At 35.0% G+C, this 19,754-nt stretch overlaps 1 pseudogene; it reads right to left on the bottom strand.

Moving 5' to 3' along the window:
• The window catches only part of LOC117037880 (alpha-enolase-like), a 69,412-nt pseudogene that overhangs the window by 46,752 nt on the left and 2,906 nt on the right, over positions 1–19,754 (bottom strand).

Consider the following 19,754-nt stretch of genomic DNA (forward strand, 5'->3'; position numbering starts at 1 on the left):
CATTTTTCCGAGAGTTTTAAAAATGTCTGTACCGAAGTACATTACCCATAGTGTCAGAGACAGAAAAAAGAAAACAATTTCTATGTGATCCCAATTATTTACTCAGTTTAAGAACAGCCCTGGAGGGTTTACTTTGTTCAGAGAGAATCAGCTCCTTCATTTATTGTCCCCAGACGACCTTCTTACCCCCAGCTGCTGTTTCCACTAATTCTCAAACAAAAAGGAAAAACATATGATGTGCTATTCAGTTTGCTTCTCCCCAGAGTTGAGAGGATTAATAAGGAATTTTTGGGTACTGCTTACTCAACTCCGTGGTACCATTGGATGGAGTAAGTGCTTGTCCTATGATTAAGAATCTTCCATTACTTTGACATTCAGTGTTTAAAAGTACAAGACATCGCAGTATGCTTGGTCCTTTCCTTGATTACCACTTAAAGTGTTTTATTGTGTTTCTTACAATAAGAATGTGCTTATTTCCATTGGGTTTTAGAAAAGTCAACGTCTAAAGACACAGTTCCAAACATCCTTCTCAAACAGCCGGAATTCTCAAATTTTAATTATCCCTATTTAATTATCCCAGCAAACCTATTTTGCATTTGTGACCTATAGGTTGCCACTGTCCTTCCAGTCACAAAAGTTAAAAACTCAAGTTCTTTTTGACTCCTTGCCCTCACTCATCTGCAATATGCAGTCAGCCATCAAGTTACATCAGTTTTATGCCAGAACATATCTTGATGGTGCTTTACCTTTCTTGACACTGAATTACATGTTTTTAGTTCAATCCCACATTCCTTCTATAATGGACTATTAGTCAAATTACTTAGTCAGAATTCTACCAACTAGTCCCCCTAAAAATAACAAAGCAAAGCAAAACAAAACAAAAACAGGCCTTTGTTTATACCAACTATGCAAAATACATTTTATTTATCTCTCTATTCCTCAAGTATTTTGTGGCTCTCATGTTATCACAAACATTTCCCAATGACACTGCTTGCTAATCAGGGAAAGAAGCACATTTGAACCCACACATGACAGAATCCATTCCTGAGCTCATTCCATTACTCTAGATATAGTATTTTTCCATTTCTTTATATAACCCAAGCTAACATATGTAGTTTATGCTTTTCATTTTCAGACAGTTGAGATGATAACAAATTCATTATGAAAATACAGATCTATACAAGACTGATGATATTTTGTACTATTTCTTTAAAAAATACCATTGGGATATTAATTGGGAGTGCATTAAATTTGTATATTGCTTTGGGTAATATGGCCATTTCAACTATGTTGATTCTACTAATCCATGAACACAGAGTATCTTTCCATTTCTTTGTGTCTTCTTCAATTTCTTTTAATAGTGTCTAATATTTTTCAGCACATAGGTCCTTCACATCTCCGACACAGGGCTAATATCTAAAATATACAAAAAACTCATACAACTCAACAACAAAAAGACAAATTATTCAATTAAAAAATGAGCAGAACATGAACAGACACTACTCCCAAGAAGACACACAAACGGCCAACAGATATATAAAAAAATGCTCAACTTCACCAGCTACTAGGGAAATGTAAATCAAAACTACAATGAGATATCACATCATACGTGTTAGAATGGCTATCGTCAACCAAACAAATGATAGCAAGTGTTGAAGAGGCTGTGAGGAAAAGGAACCCTCATACACTGGTGATGGGAATGTAAGCTGGTACAGCCACTATGGAAAACAGTATGAAGATTCCTCTAAAATTTAAGAATAGAAATACCATATGACCCAGCAATCCCTCTCCTGGGTATTTACAAAAAAAAAAAAAAAAAAAATCTGAAAATATTTACCCATAAAGATATATGTACCTCCATGTGCACTGCAGCATTATTCATGGTGGCCAAGACATGGATACAACCAATGTGTCCTTTAATAGATGACTGGATAAAGATGTGGTTCAAATATATATAATGGAATATCACTCAACTATAAGAAAAGATGAAACATTGCCCCTTGCGAGGACATGGATGGATCTCAAGATTATAAAGCTAAATGAAATAAGTCAGCCAGAAAAAGTCAAGAACCATATGATTTCACCCATATGTGGGATATAAAACTAAAAGCAACGAAAGATCAATACAAACAAACAAAACAGAACCTCACACAAACAGACAACAGTTTAGTGGTTACCAAAGGGTAAGGGGGGAGGGAGGTGGTAGAAGAGTGTAAAGGGGGTCAAACATATGATGATGGAAGGAGAACTGACTCTGGGTGGTGAATACATAATGTAATATATAGGTGATGAATTACAGACTTGTAAACTAGAAACCCATATAATTTTACTAACCATGTCACGCCAGTATATTCAATAATATAAAATACACATGAACCAGTATTAGATAGCTGTGGAAGGAAAATAAGAAAATAAGCTTTACTGAACACTCAATGTATGGCACACGATATAGAGGCTACTTTACATTTACAATGTAAATGTAAAAGAGAAAAAATCCTATAGAGCTATACTGTATTTTAACTTCACAGATGCGTCTGTAGAAGCTTACAGAAAGTATTAGAAATAATGCAGTGACTACACGATGGAGTGAGTATTGCAACTCTGAAAGGCTCCAAAGTATGTATTCTATGCACTACTCACTCCCACATCAATGTGGTATAAACAAGCTCCATCCGCCCACTAGACAGTTATCACACATAGATGTACAGGAACTTTGCTGTGCTCTAGAGTTTAGTCAAAGAATACAAGGAAAGCAAAATACAACAGACACAAAAAAGCTCTTCTCACAATATGTTGTATCCACTTAACAAAAATTTGCTAAGTGCCAAATTCATATTTAGCTTTGAATGTATGAACACTTGTTTCTTACATTAGAACAGTGTCAGTCCTCTAAACTTGAAGTGATGTTACTGAATCTCAGATATACTGAGATCGATAATGGGTGGTACATGATTAAAAACAGGTTTTGCAAGCAGCCACTTTAAGCAGAAGAGATCAAATAAATGTATAGTTTCAGGACACAAAGCAATGAAGCTTTGCTGCTGACTGCTAGAAATTGACAGCAATCAATCAATTTGACAGGCAGCAATTAAAACATGGTAGTTGTAATTGAGCAAATATGTCAATCAGCTTAAAAGTGAAAGGGCAGAGGCAGAGGAACAAATAGTAAAAAATCTGAAAACACTGGATCTTTTCATTAATCAAAGGGTGGACTTCATAACAATATTCTGTAATGAGCTTTCCAAGCAATGTCTGTTTTCTTGTTCAAGTATCATCTAAGTAAAAAAATATGCATATAGTAGAGTCATACATAATTAGAGTGTAAAGCTATGTTTTACAAGTAATGTTCTGTGGGCTTAACCTTCATTTTTGTAAAACAATACTGAAAACAAGGGTGCTATGGTGTGAAAAGATTCAAACGATTTTCTACAGCATTTATGAAGTATGATAAAATGGATCTCTCAAGAATGTGGGATGCTTCTTATAAAACAGTGCATTTCAATCACAGTATATATGAAAATTGTGAACGGTGTATAGTGATGCATTGAAACACGAATCATATAGCATATTTTTACACTGTGTCAATTTTAGTCTCTATAGGAAAGTTTAAAAAAGAGAAAATGATTTTAGTAGCAAAAGTAATTATAGGTTATTTTAGCGCTTTTACTGAAGTTTAAAATAAAGTTTGGAGACTAAAGTCCAAGGTGAAATTAAAATAGTCTTAATAATCAGTTTTACGTGACATTTCTCTTTAACTATTTATACATCAGTAAAACACACTATAGTGACTTTCAGCCACACTGACTTTACTGTTTTTACTACTGTAATGCATAATGAGGGGAATGGTAAATGTTAGTCACTTGTCAATTAGATGTTTTACATAAGAGTAGACATATGCAGGCATTTTTAATCAAGTTGAGTATTTCCAAACCTTGACATATGCTGTTGATATATAAATTAGAGGATAAAGACACTAAAAATATTTATGTGCTTTTATTTATGTGCAAAGATAATTATATGCGGATTCAATATGCAGATATGTGGAGCGGTTTGATTCTGTTGAGCATAGTTTTAGACAAGGGACTGATCTTGCAATTTGACTGGATGGTTTTAGCAGATGATGTGTGGCCATTGACCATTAGAAATAATTAAGTCCTGAGGAAAAATTAGATTAAACCAAGATGTGACCCAGATTTTCTAAATCTATCTAGAGTTTACTCTGCTTCATTATATAATGGGTTCCATCATAAATATTTTTGAAACTTTTATGTAGTAAAACAAAAAAGCATAGATTTGAAATTAAGATGTGTGGATTTTATTCTGTAAGGAGAGAATTAGAATGAAGTCACTAACTACATCGGTCATGGAAGCAGGAAGCGAATCAATGGAAAAAAACATTGAACCCTCAGTGCAAAGTAACACTTAGAGTTATATAATTCTCCTGAAAAGGGGAGATTATGAAACCATTCAAACTATCGATGGTTCAAGACACGCAGCCCCAAAAGAACTGGTACTCTCAAATAATGGGCAGAAGATACAAACTATCCCCTATGGCTTTTTTGAAGTGTGGCTGGCTGAAAACAGAGATAGTAAGCAAGATGTATTCCCAGTATTAAAGCTACCAAAAATTGAAAGGCTAAATAGGGAGGAAAAGTTAAATTTAAAAAAAAAAAAAAGAGGAAGTGCTATGCTTTTTTCCTACCCTCTATCTTAATGGGCAAACACTTTCCAAGATGAACAAAAGATAATGTGTGTGTGTGTGTGTGTGTGTGTGTGTGTGTGTATGAAATATATATTTATATAGATTTCACTTGACATTCCTACCAAAAGAGAAAATCTTTGAAACATAGCTGTTTTTATTAATCAAATAAAAGGCAAGAATAGTAAACCTTGCCCAATCCATATACCCCACATACAGTCAAAGGAAAATTTGGAGGTGGGTAATCTGCATGATTCAAGCAATTGTTATTGTTAAATTTTTACAAGTTTTCTGATCAATATTAAGACCTGGATTCAAAACAATTAAGCCTTATCGATTCATGTCATCTTCCTCTTCTAAATTCTCTGCGAAAATGTTTGATTTTCTCTTCTATTTTCCCATGTTGCCTTATTTTTATAAATACCAGCCACTAGGGTGATGGAGAGCTTGAGAGCCTTTCCTTTAAATCACATAAAGGTGATGCCAAAAGGTCATCAGAGATGAGAAACAAGCACATTGTGAAATACTGAACAATGTACTGCCAACCTGCTCCGATAGACACACCAAAAAATATCTCATACATGCAAATGGCATTCCAGAACAAAAGACTGTCACTTCTTTATTTGAAAACTAGCTGTCTAGCTTATCTGTCTTGCCTCACCCTCACAATTGCCTTCGTAAAAGTAGAAGATACACAATGTGGATTAAAAGACACATTCCATGTTTATGCAGAAGAAAATGTGAATTTATAAAAATGAATATAGTGATATGACTAAAAAAATATCCCTATATGCAACATGAAACTCTCAGATATATCAAGTGAACTAAGTAATCTCATGATTTTCAAAGATGTCTAGTATTTATTCAATAGCAAAAACAGGTAATTTATTTTGAAAACACTATGATTTTTTTTTAAAGATAACCACAAAACCCAGGTTTACTAATCTTTCAAAAAAAAATCTCTGCAATTCCTATCAAACTGCCAACGTCGTTTTTCACAGAAATAGAACATATAATCCTAAAATTTATATGGGACCATAAAAGACCCCAAATAGCAAAGGCAATCTTGAGAAATAAGAACAAAGTGGGAGGTATAACAATACCTGACTTCAAATTATACTACAAGGCTACAGTAATCAAAACAGCATGGTACTGGCATAAAAACAGACACATAGATCAATGGAACAGAATAGAGAGTCCAGAAATAAATCCACGCCTATATGGCCATTTAATCTACGACAATGGAAGCAAGAATGTACGATGGAGTAATGACAGTCTATTCAATAAATGGTGCTGGGAAACCTGGACAGACACATGCAAAAAAATGAAGTTGGACCACCTCCTTACACCATATACAAAAATAAATTCAAAATGGCTTAAAGACTTAAATGTAAGGTCTGAAACCATAAAAAACCTAGAAGAAAATATAGGAAGAAACTTCTCAGACATTACCCGGAGTAAGATTTTTACTGATATACACCCTCGCTTGAGGGAACTAAGAGAAAAAATAAACATGTGGGATTATATCAAACTAAAAAGTTTTTTCACAGCAAAGGAAACCATCAATAAAACAAGAAGGGATCCTACTGAATGGGAAAAGATATTTGCCAATGATATATCTGATAAGGGATTAATATCACAAATCTATGGAAAACTCACTCAACTCAACTCCAAAAAAACAAACGATCCAATTAAAAAATGGGCAGAGGACTTGAAGAGACATTTTTCTAAAAGGGACATACAGATGGCAAACAGACATATGAAGAAATGCTCAACCTCACTAACCATCAGAGAAATGCAAATAAAAACCACAATGAGATACCACCTCACCCCAGTCAAAATGGCTATCATCAATAAATCAACAAACAACAAGTGCTGGCGCGGATGTGGAGAAAAGGGAACGCTTGTGCACTGTTGGTGGGATTGCAGACTGGTGCAGCCGCTATGGAAAACAGTATGGAGGTATCTCAAAAATCTGAAAATGGAACTACCTTATGATCCAATAATTCCACTCCTAGGTATCTATCCGGAGAAATCCAAAACTTCAATTCAAAAATCTTTATGCACTCCTATGTTTATTGCAGCACTATACACAATAGCTAAGACATGGAAACAACCAAAATGCCCATCGGTAGATGACTGGATTAAGAAACTGTGGTACATTTATACAATGGAGTATTATGCAGCCATAAAGAAGAAAGAAATCTTACCATTTGCAACAACATGGATGGATCTAGAGAACATTATGTTAAGTGAAATAAGTCAGACAGAGAAAGATAAGTACCATATGATCTCACTTATTTGCGGATTCTAAAGAAAAGAATAAGTGAATGAACTAATCAGAAACAGTTTGGGAGACAATGAGGAAAAACTGAGGGTTGCTAGATGGGCGGGAGGGGTGGGGGGTGGGGGGAGGGGGAGGGGATTGGAGGGCAGTCGGTGACCACAGGATGTCCACGGGGTTTGAAAATTAATCTGGGGAACGTAATTTGGTGGTTACCAGAGCGTAAGGGGGTTGGGGGGTGGGGGATGAGGGTGAGGGGGATCAAATGTATGGTGATGGAGGGGAGCTGACTCTGGGTGGTGAACACACAGTGTGACTTATGGATGATGTGATACAGAATTGCACACCTGAAATCTATGTAATTCTACTAACAATTGTCACCCCAATAAATTAAAAATAAATTAAAAAAAAAAAAAAATCCCGTATCCAGTCATTTGTAGGGGTAATGTTATGAAAAATAAGGACGGTCATCCAGCATGAAATCATGAAATGGGGAGGGACACATTTTATCCAGGGAAAGGTTGGTGGAAGCATCATAAAACAGGTGAACAGTGTGAGAAGTATTCATAAGAATATCCATTATGTGGTGTGATTCTGAATTTTATGTGTTAAATTGACTGGGCCACAGGATGCCTGGCCGCTTGTTCAAATATTCTGTGGGGGAGTTTTACATGAGATTAAGCTTTGAGTATGTATTCTAGGTTAAGCAGACTGTTCTGCCCAATGGGTAGGCCTCCGTCAGTCAGTGGAAGGTCTGAATACAACAAATGGATGAACAGTCAGGTAGTAAGAGTTCCCTTACTACCTCCTACAGTCAGGTAGTAAGGGAACTCTTACTACCTGACTGTTTTGAGCTGGGGAATTGTTTTTGTTGCTGTTGTTGTTTGTTTGTTTGTTTTGTTTTTTCCTGACTTTGGTCTCAAACTTTGGTAACATCAGCTTTTGGGTCTCAAGATTGCTAGCTTTTCGACTGGAGCTACACTACTGGCTCTCCTGAATCTCCAGCTTGCCAACTGTATATCTTGGGACTTTTCAGCCTTCATAATTTGCCTGAGTCAATTACTTATTATATATGCATCCTATTGGTTCTGTTCATCTGGAGAACCATTACTTGGCAATTGACAAAATTGGCAAACACATCTGGTGCCTTTAAGATTGGTATATAAGAAGGGATCAACTAAACATTTACTGGTCACGTATTATATGTAAGGTCACAATAGTGCACTGTTTGAAGTGAAAATAATGAAATTAATAATAAAAATAACAATAGTACATAGTCTATGTTGTCAAGAAATTACAATATAATGGGAGATGTAGGACACGTACACAACTAAAAATAATGTATGCAAGCAGTCATTGGTATAATTAAGAGATACATAAGCTGTAAGGGTACTAAAGAAATGAAGTGATTTAATCTCTCTAATATGGACATTCTAACCTACCTCTTATTGCGTCAGTGAGAACTCCTTCAGCAGAAGTTTTGATTCAGACAAGGAAAACTTACCAATGAAAAGACAATAATATTTTAAAAAAATGACAAATTAGCATAAAGCTTTTGAAATCACTCTTCTCTTAACATAATTATTTGTAGCTGGTTCAATTTCTCTTATCATAACCCTGTGGAGCTTTGGGTGTGGGCCCTTGCCTAGTCCAGGCAATGGCTCTCAACTTGCAAAGTTTGCAAATCTAAGACAATTTTTATAGGCATCGCTCACCGAGCACCTTACTCCTATTGAGTAGGAGTCAGGCTAACCATAAAAGACCTGATACCTAAAAAACTACTCACATAAATAAGTGAGATTCATGAAGTCTATTTCCTTCCAAAAGACAGACTGTAAAACTTCAGAGTTTGTGTGGCAAATTATATTATATTAAAACACATGTGACACTGGGACTACTATACTCTTATGTGAACTGAAAAGAACTAAAAATTTCCCATACACAGCTATAGGAGTAATAAATAAACATGAAATTACTTTAAGTTAACAACGTTGACTGATCCACCATAGCCGCATGACACTGGGAAATACTAATACTCGATTCTTACAGATTTCAGAAATTACAACCTTTATTCTATGGACATTAACATTCTGATCGTGAAGTTTGTATGGAAAAGATATAAGACCCAAAATACCCAACACAATATGGAAGGTTGGAAGACTCGCAATACCCAGCTTCGAGGCTTACTATAAATCTACAGTGACCAAGGTGATCTGGTGTTGCAAAAGAACAGATAAACAGATCAATGGGAAAGAATAGAAAGCCCAGAAATAGACCCACATAAATATAATAAACTGACCTCTTCAAAGGAATGAGAGCAATACTATGGAGCAAATACAGTCTCTTCCACAAATAATAGTGAAACAACTGAAAATACAAATGCAAAAATGTGACTCTTGACACAGATCTTACCCACTTCACAAAAATTAACTTAAAATGGATCATAGACTTAAATATGGAATGCAAAACTACAAAAATCCTAGAAGATAACTCAGGAGAAAACCTAGATGGCCTTGGATATGGCACTGACTTTTTTGATACAACAACAAAGACATAACTCATGAAAAAAAAATTGATAAACTCGTTTTCTTAAAAATTAAAAAAAAAACACAAAAAACACTTCTGTTCTGTGAAAGGTAATGTCAAGAAAATAAGAAGACAAGCCACAGACTGGAATGAAATATTTGTAAAAGATAGAACTGATAAAGGACTATTATACAATATATACAAAGAATTCTTAAAACTCAACAATAAGAAAACAAAGAACACAACTAAAAGAGTGGGCCAAAGACCTAAATGGAACCTCATGAAAGAACACACACAGATGGCAAACAAGCATATGAAAAGATGCTCTACATCACATGTCATCAAGGAAAACGCAAATCAAAGCAACAATGAGATACCACTACACACCTTCAGAATGGCCAGTTCCAGAACACCGACAACACCAAATGCTAGTGAGGACGTGGAGCAACTTCATACATCACACACTCCTGGTGAGAACGCAGGATGGTACAGCCACTTTGGAAGATGGTTTGGCTGCTTCTCACAAAAATGAACATAATCTTACCATACAAGCCAGCAACTGCACTCCTTGGTATTCACCCTAAGGGGTGGAAAGCTCATACCCACACAGAAAAACCTGTACACAGATGTTTAGAGCAGGCTTACTCATAATTACCAAAACCTGGAAGCAACCTAGAAGACCTTCAGTGGGTGAATAGATAAACTTAGGTAGATTCAGACACTGCAATATCCTTCAGTTATTGGGAATAGGTTGAGAAGGATTGGGGTTCATTATCCTTTCAATATTTAGTAACATTTACCAGGGAAGCCATCTGGGAAGTTTTTGTTGATTCAATCGACTTTACTAGTTACAGGCCTGATCAGATTTTCTAAGGTCTCACAATGCACTTTTGGTAATTTGTTTGATTCTAGGAATTTGGTCATTTAATCTAGGATATCCGATTTGCTGGCATATGACTATTTATAGTGCCCTCTTACACTCCCTCTTATTTTTGTAAAATCCGTAGTAATATTCCTACTTTTATTTTTGATTTTAGTTATTTTTGTCTTCTCCTTTTATTTTCTTAGTCAGTCCAGCTAAAGGTTTGTCAATTTTGTTGATCTCTTTGAAGAACAAAATCTTGGTTTCATTGTTTTTCTTTATTTACCTCTGTAATAATCTTTATTATTTCCTTCTTCTGATAGACTTGATTTAATTTGTTCTTTTTGTACTTCCTTATGGTGTAAAATTAGGTAGTTGACTGATCTTTTTTAATGTAAATGTTTGTAAGCATAAATTCCCTTCTTAACATTGCTTTTATTGCGTTTCATATATTTTCGTATGTTGTTTTCATTTTCATAAATCTCAAGATATTTTCTAGTTTCCCTCATGTCTTATTATTTGACCCATTGGTTATTTGAGAGTATGTTGTTTAATTTTCACATATTTGTGAATTTTCCACTTTCCTTCTGCTGTTAATTTCTAGTTCCATTCCACTGTGATCAGAAAATATATTTTATATGATCTTAATCTTTTTCAATGACTTGTTTTGTGGCCTAACATGGAATATCTTGGAGAATATTCCACCTGCCCTTTTTCTCCTTTTTAACTCCTTTGCTTCCCTTTCTTTTATTACTTGCATAAGATGTAACCAAAGCTATAATCTTTTTGCTTATTGCATTTCTTGTTCTAAAAGGAGAAGATAACATATATTCATATTATTCTGCATGCGTATTTCCCTGGTGTGTATGTGTGTGTATGTGTATGTGTATGTGTATGTGTTTTAATACCTCTTAAAAATATTACCAGTTGTTGTTTTTAGTGGTGCATTCTTCTGCCAGAGCTCCATTTGTTTTGAAGAAATTATTGAAAAGATAGTAATCATTAGGTTCACTTGAAAAATAAATAACCTTAATAGTTAAGTAAGAAGAATGTGTTAAGATCACAACATCCATATGTATTGATTATGTTTTGTTTCAAAAATAATACATCCCCAGGCATACTGTCACTGAGTGTCTAGTGTCTATTATTTCAAGTCAGGTAAAACAAAACAAATCAAATCAAATAAACCGTAAGAAAAAAGTAAGCACTATAACTCAGTCTTGAATCAATTAGAGTTCATAAGTAAATTACAAAGATGTATTAATCAGCTAAATACAAGGGGGATTTTAAATGGGTTTAATGTTAGATAATGATAATTAAATTAAAAAAAATTTTAGAAGTGCTTTCAGTTGCCTTTCTGGAATTTAACAGCATGGCTAAAATTTATTTTCAATAGAGACTCATATTTTCTACTATTAGACAAAAAGGAAGGCCCAGGTTTTCAATATATCTATTTTTATTATTTTTACATTGTGGCTGTATATTCTACTCATGACAACTGAAATGTTCAAAAAGAAATATGCAAAATTTCTGATGGGAACTGATTTTATTTAAAATGCCTTAATCTCAAAGGTAACCTCCCAGTCAGAAGCCAAAATAGCCCAAGATTTGAATACCATGTTGTATCAGAAGTCAACATTTATTTATTTTAAAAACATGTTACATTATCTTTTTCTTTGCATTAATCAAAAGCACTGTAAAATTCCCCTGCAAGTATTTATATTTGATCAGTAAAGCTCAGTTCACATAAATTAGCAACAAGTTGGTAAAAGACAGTAATAGAGAATTGGGTTCAACTGAACAACTCTATAGGCAAAATAGTAACTTCCGTACCATTATCCCTGTGTTTCCATTTTTTCTAGCACATTAAATTACAACCTTCACTTGAATTTTCCATCGGTAGACACACCTGTTAAATATCCTCTGTGTATTTATCACCATCTTTCCAATGGGTTGCACAAATCACACTTTAAAAGATTCAATTTTATTTTAATATATATCTATTGATTTCATAAATCATTTATTTATAATTAAAATTGTCCTGTAACTGAGGCAGGGACACAGGAAAAAAATAAAACAGCTTAATGAGCTTTCTCTAAACCATTGACTACCAGCTTACAAAGCAGTTCAGCTTTGTTTACATGAAAGAAATACTTCAGATCAACTATAAACTATGGATTTACAGTTATAATTATTTTTCTCATTGACTTTATTATGCTAAGGATCCTGCTGTGATTTAGAATCTGCTTTTAGATGCACTTTCATCAGACAGCTTTCAAAGTATATTTGCATATCTCAATTCAATTACATTAAAATTATTTTTAATTCAAACTACAGCTTTTAGTTATTTCCCCCCCCCTTCTAATCTGATTCATCCTGCCCTTGTCTATGTAAAAATTTATGCTGTCTTATTTTTTCCTTGTTTATAATTTGAGAACCAACTTTGATGCATATAATTAAAACATCTGTGAAGTACAAAACACAAAATGACTGCCAGGAGATAGTCTGAAGTTATTTGAAATCATTTGAACATCAATGCTCTAACTTTTCATGTCACCCTCAAGTGTTTGCAGACCCAGTAAACAAGCTGCATTATCTTTCTCAAGTATAATTAGTATTGTTATACTATGCTCTTGTGCCTTCATGAGCCTATCTGACATACAGAATTCTCAAATGTTAACAAAATAATTCTGATGATAGGTTGCCTATAGATATGTATTGTTTAAATGGAAAAAAAAAATTTTAAATGAAACAGAATAAAGCACATTTCAGATATTATTTTTATTTATAAGAACAAAGAAAAAGGAAACAAAAGACGGGTAGAAATGTAGGCTAACATAAACAATGAAAAAAGGAAAAGAACAAAATCCCAAAGAATGTTGATAGGAATGAAAAGAGACATTCAAAGAATGTAAATTTAGAGCTATTGCTCAATTTAACTGTCCATATATAGCTGCTTCCTTCTTAGAAACTCGGCAGTATTGCTCAGTGAGTGAGCCAAATGTAAATGGGGCTACTGAAGCATAAATGGAGACCAGAGAGATCATAAAATGCAATGCTACTATTCAAAGAAGCCTCTTAAGGTGGTCATGGGGGGGGGAGGGAAGTACATAAGGGCCAACAAAGAGTTATCCATTTGGTCTCTGAGACTTAGCAGAAATTATACTTAAGGAAAATAGATTCCTAATACTTCCTAAAAATGACTGTTTATATGAATTGAATACCATGTTTTTCTAGGATAGGATTTCACAAACAGTGTAATTCTTTAGGCCTACAAAGAAGTATATATTATCTCAAACAAGCATCTCCCTGCTATTAGACATTTGGAAACATTTAGTTTGGGGAATTTAAACTCGAGTAAAGAAATTTGTGAAAAAGTGGTTCTAAAATAACCATTTCACTCTATGTTGAATATGGCAGTGATAATGTGATTTTTATACATCCAGTCACGGGCAGGCCAATGTCTAAAGCTTTCTAAGACAAAATATGGCTGCTGATTTATTTTGTATTGGGAATGTTTTTTATATGGATAATAAACTTAGTAAAATGTGCACATATGTGAGATACACATATTTACATATGCCCAAATTCTGATAGTTTTTATTTTGGGTCTGTCGTGGCTTCACACATCATTTCTTAACTTGATAACAATTATAATAATAATTTCAAAGGATATATTCATAAAATACAAATTGCTAGATTAAAAAAAAATAGTTGATGCATTCTGTTGAACTTCCTCAGTCATTAAAGTTGATAAAATATAGATGATATAATCAGGGCAAATACATTTTAATTCAGTGTAAGACATTCTCATAGCAAATGGCCATCATATCACTCATGTATAATGATGAAAATGATAAAATATTTGAAATTCATAATTTTAATTAAAATGCAATACAATAATTAAGAATGACAGTTCTTCTGTATAAGAAATTTACTCAGAAAAAAAAAATTAGGAACACAGTAATCAAATTAGTGAAGCATGCTATATTTTCACCTTGATAAAGAACACAACAAAAATATTTTCATTACAAAATAATGCACTTTTATTCCATAAATCAGTGTTTTTCACATAATCAATTACACTGTTTATTCCATTCACTTTTGTACTACAAATTCCTACTTCCGTTAGTCAACAAGTTATAGTGCCATATTTTTAATCACATGCTGACCCAAACTAAAAATCTAAACTTATTTTTTCAGTTTCATTTTTAAAAATATAATGTAAACTAATAAGTAGTAAATACTCTTGCTTGAAAATGATTCCTAATTTAAATATAAGAAAAGGCAATGTTCATTCACCAATGTGGCATGGTGTTTATTTCAATTCCTGTTAACTTAATCCCAAGACATACTTCTGATCCTATACAATTTACCGAGGACTTAACTGTTTTTTTAATATTTATTTTTGAGGAATGAAATCTGACAAATTTATCTGGAAATCCAAGGTCAAGTAAGTAAACAAGATAACCTTTATCTTATCACAAAAGTTTGCTTATTATATGGTAAATAATATTTGTACAGATTTATATAAAACAACATTCATTATATACCTTCATGAACAAAAAGAGAGACAAGGTATTCAATTTGATCTGGAAATACCATTCTATCAGGATCTTAAATAATTATCAGATGACCACCATTGTATACAACATGGGGATTTAGAAGTTATCCCCTCCTTTGATAGCTAATGGTCACAGATCACTGTGTGTGTGTGTGTGTGTGTGTGTGTGTGTTCCTGAAAGAGATACTGAGATAAAATCTTGAGCACAAATAATTATTTTGGAGCACAAATGTCATTGGTAGAGATGTGAGAAAATGATAGGGGAAAAAAAGTAATGATGAAGGTTGTATTTCAGTCAGCTACCATTTGAGGAAATGGAATTTAATCTATTGGAGAAACTCTAGAAAGCGTGTAAAAATCACATTTCAAAATTCTCTCACTTGAGAGGCAAGGGTGCTGTATATTTATTCATCAATTCCCAGAGTACTATAGATGCTACTTAATGTTACTACTTCTTAAAATTAGTCACATTAAAAAAAAAATAAAAACAACAAAAATCCACCAATATAAAATGACGGTTAGTAAACATCCCTGCTGCTGTAGATGGTCCTGACGCTGGCCACAGCTGACATTCTTTATATTTCTCTTCTCCTTCTCATACCAAATTTTCTTTGAAACCAACACTCCAGTTAGGCACTGGTACCTGCCCAGTGTGATAAGCCATACCTTTCTGCCTGAGGACTTCAAACATTGGGTTACCATGTCTTGGTCAGATTGTGTTTCCCACGATCGTTATTTCAGATCTTGACTCAATGAAGCACTGAGAGGAAGCCTGAGGAATCTTCTTAGCTCCAGACATACTTCTTCCAGCCCCCATTACACAGCAGCAACTCCTCCCCCTCCTGAAAATTGTGGTCACTTATCCCTGCCACTATAGTAACTCCTTTTTTACCTATTGTTTTACTGGCATGTGTGTGTGGGGGGGGTGCTCAAAATAACTAAATTGAGTTAATTCTTTTTCAGTTGAGTCCTTAATATGCTGTTGAGTAAACATGCCCTACCTCTCAGAACCAGGTCCTCTAGTCCAGAAGGCCATACGTTGCTCAATGAGGTAAAAATTACTGTTATGTCACTGGGAACAATCGTGAGAAATCACTAAGACGAAGGTATTCTATCTACTGGAAATATTATAGGTATTAGGGTCAAACAATTCCATGGACATTTTGCTCATTGTTGTACCACCTTTGCCACACTGTAATTGATTTTCCAAGGCACTGATCATGATCCCATTATGATAAATCAGTCCATTTCTCAGGCCTTGAGTAGACTACTTACCAAGGCACTGCAATCAGAGAAGGAAAACACAGAGCCACATCCATGTCAAAACAAAAAATGCAACAGGCAAAGTTAAAAAGACAAGGAAGACATTATTTAAGACTATTGCAAAAGAGAAAGAGACTGAATTCACCTCCACTTAAACAAAAGGTGGGAGAGTTTTAAAAAATTGGGGCGAACTAGTGGAAAAGTATTAGATGACTTTGGAGGTGGGATTCATCAATGGTATGTGTCCAGCACATTGAGTTATTCCTGAGTTTGCAACTGTTTTTCTCTGTAATCAGGCTACTTGCTAATTCTTGCCCATTGAAGTTAGGTTCCCACCTTTCCTTAGAAATAGGGTGTTATCTCCGTTGTTATCTCCTTTGATGTCTACATTTCAAAGAGATGTTTCCCAGGTCCTTGAGAAAGACATTTCCTGGAGTTATAAAACTGACAGGAGGTTAGGAGAAGATTTACATACATTTCAGAGGGACAGAAAATTAATTAACAATTGAAAATTTTCTGAGATAAATGTTCTGAGAAAAGACAGTTCTGAAGCCATAGTTAGGGTAAAAACAAGAAACTATCTAGTTTAGTGAAGCTGAGGGGCACTTTAAGGTCATCTTGGTCACCCAGAATATGTAGGTGAATAACTTACCCTACAAGGGTGGAAAGGATCCAATGTAATCAATCAAGGGTGGCTAACTGAACTCAAAGGATAGTGTCATACCAGTGGCTTAACTTTAGTCTCTACTGCTAAATGTTTGAATATTCAGGCATTTGTGTGAAAATCATGGAGCTGTACCTTATTCTATGTACTTTACTGTATATGTATGGCAACTCACAGTAAAAATAAAAAGTATAAAAAGTTAAGATCTCATCATTGTGTATGCAAATCATTATTCCCCAAAAACATGGCTGGATTTTTTTCAGTACTTTGTAAAAATTGTTTTCCTTCAGTTTTTCTTTGTTCACCAAAAAACAAACAAACAAACAACAACAACAACAAAAAAATATGATGATAAGAATAAAATGAAGGGGTATAGACAATTTCTCCTGATATTAACTTCTTCTAAGTACATATCCTTTCCGATAATTTTAAAAAATGTTTTTCTAGTCAACGAGGACTTTTTATATTGCACACGAAACCATGGGGGTATTGCCTATGGATACCTGAGTGATTTCACTGTAAACATACATGGCTGCAGACACTTGGTGGGAAGCCAAGTGAGAAACACAATGATTTTGGCCAATCCCATGTTTATAGAGCTAGTGTCCCACAGGGTTCCGGATTGCGAAGCTCAGCTTCTGAAGCAGTTCTAAGAAAGCAGTGAGAGAACATCCCAGGGATGAGACAGGGGAGTTAAGTACCAGAGGCCCCTGCAATGATCAAATGGGAACTTGACCTGTGAACCTCAGGAGCAGAGAGGCCTAACTGGCCAACTAGTGACTGAAGCGTGAAGGGCTCACCTGCCTAAAGCTTCTGTGGCTAGGTGGTTTCTGAAGTTCCTGCTAGCAAACTTAACCTTGCTGCCCAGATCCTCTTCAACTCTGAGGAACTGGCTGTCTTTGGCCAAGTGCTCGGATTGGCCAGATGCACCAGTCTGGAACTACCCAGCGCAGAACTCCATCCCTAGGTCAACGATGCAGGTATATTCAGTCTCCCAGAATGCTGAATGAGACACCACAATGCCCCACCCACTGGACAAGCCCAGCCTGCACACCTGAAGAGACTTGGTCACGGAGCTGATGTGGTTCACACTGAGCAGGAGGCAGCCACGTGATATCTGAACCACAGCCTTGGAAATCTGCTTCAGGTTCGTCACTGTGAGATTATCCCCTCCTACCTGGATTGCTGCACTGGCAGTGAACTTCGGCAGAGCTTCAGTCACCGCAGCCAAGGGTCTGCAACAGACACCACTGGGTACTCCTTGATGAAGGGCTTGTACCGGTTGGCCAACTAGTGGGTTGTGATTTACCTGCTGGGGTCATCAGGCAACTTGAAGTTCGGGTCACACTTTTCCAATCTGAAGAACTGAGAGGGAGCCACGTCCATGCCAATGACAAGCTTATCCCTGTAGCTGGCTATACCCACTGCTTTTTCAGCAGCTAAGGGCTTCTTTATTCTCCAGAAACACACCTGCCTTCAGCCCCCAGACTGGTGGCATCTTTCACATATTTGTTCTTGAACATATTTTTCAGGTTGTCCTAAATCTCCGCTCCAATGTGCATGACTTCCCTGAAGTTTGTTGCACCAATGGGAGGGACCTTGAACTCCTGCACGGCCATCTTGTTGCCCACAAGATGACAATGAGAACTCCCCACTTATCCCACTGAAGCTGCCAAGGTGACTTCAGAATGATCAGCCAAGACAGCGAAATGGAGGTACCTGGGCAGCCCCTTCTCAACAGCTCCAGCCTCGCTGACCCACCAGGGTCACTCCCAGAATGGTGTTAGCGCTACATTTAGATTTTGCTGTCCCTTTCTTCCATCTATATCATCAGTGTGTCAGTCTTCTGTTGTTACATGCACCCAGTTACTTGATAGTCAGGGTAGGTGCAATAGTTTTACAGATGCACTCAAGAGTCCTTGAGACATCTTTCTTAGGTAGTTCTGCCATATAATTTTTGTAGTGGACTCTTAGTAAACTATATACTATGCATTTTGAAGAGAACAGATTTTATGTGTATAGACTGATACATTGTCATAATATCTATTCATTAGTACCAGTTTTACTCACAATCCCTGACACTCTTCCCTAGCAGATATAAAAATTACACTAATTACTAATGTGGTAGCTTTTTTTTTTTCTGTTTTAGATGTTATATATTAATGAAAGTACAAAGTACTATTTATCTGTGCCTGGTTTTTCACACTCAACAGCATATTTGTAAAATTTAAAAGATGTTATTGAGGATAGTTGCATTTTTTTCTTCATTCTAATTATTTTTATTCCACTGAATAAAGATATAATTCATTGAATCAATCTAGTGTTTATGAATACTTGATTGTTTTAAGTTTTCAGATATTCTGAATAATGCTTCTGTGAACAAACTGGTCCATGTATTAATTTTGAACATAAATACATATTTCTATTCAGTATAATATACCTGTAAACTGATACGGGACTGAATAAGTTTAGTACATAATTCCAAAGGATATTCAAATGGATTATACTAAATTACACTCCCATCAGCCTGTGTAAAATTCCAAATTATCTTCATTCCTGACTACATACATTTTTGCATTTTAATGATCCTAGGGATTGGCCTCATAATTTTAATTTGCAGCAAATAAAGTCAAATGGACTTTTATATTTATATTGGTTATTTGAATATACATATTTTTAAATGTCTTTTTAACTCTGCCCAATATTTTAATGGATTGTCACTATTTTATTAATTGATTTATAGGAGTGCTTCATATAATCTGATATAATTATATCATATAATATTTATCAGATGTATGAATTATAACTATTTTTTCTCTTTCTATGGCTTGTGTTTGTCTCTCTGAAATTTTCTGACGGAAGTAATTTCTTACTGGCCTTTTGAGCCTCTTC

The sequence above is a fragment of the Rhinolophus ferrumequinum genome, chromosome 18, assembly GCF_004115265.2.
Source record: "Rhinolophus ferrumequinum isolate MPI-CBG mRhiFer1 chromosome 18, mRhiFer1_v1.p, whole genome shotgun sequence".
NCBI classification, from domain to species: domain Eukaryota; kingdom Metazoa; phylum Chordata; class Mammalia; order Chiroptera; family Rhinolophidae; genus Rhinolophus; species Rhinolophus ferrumequinum.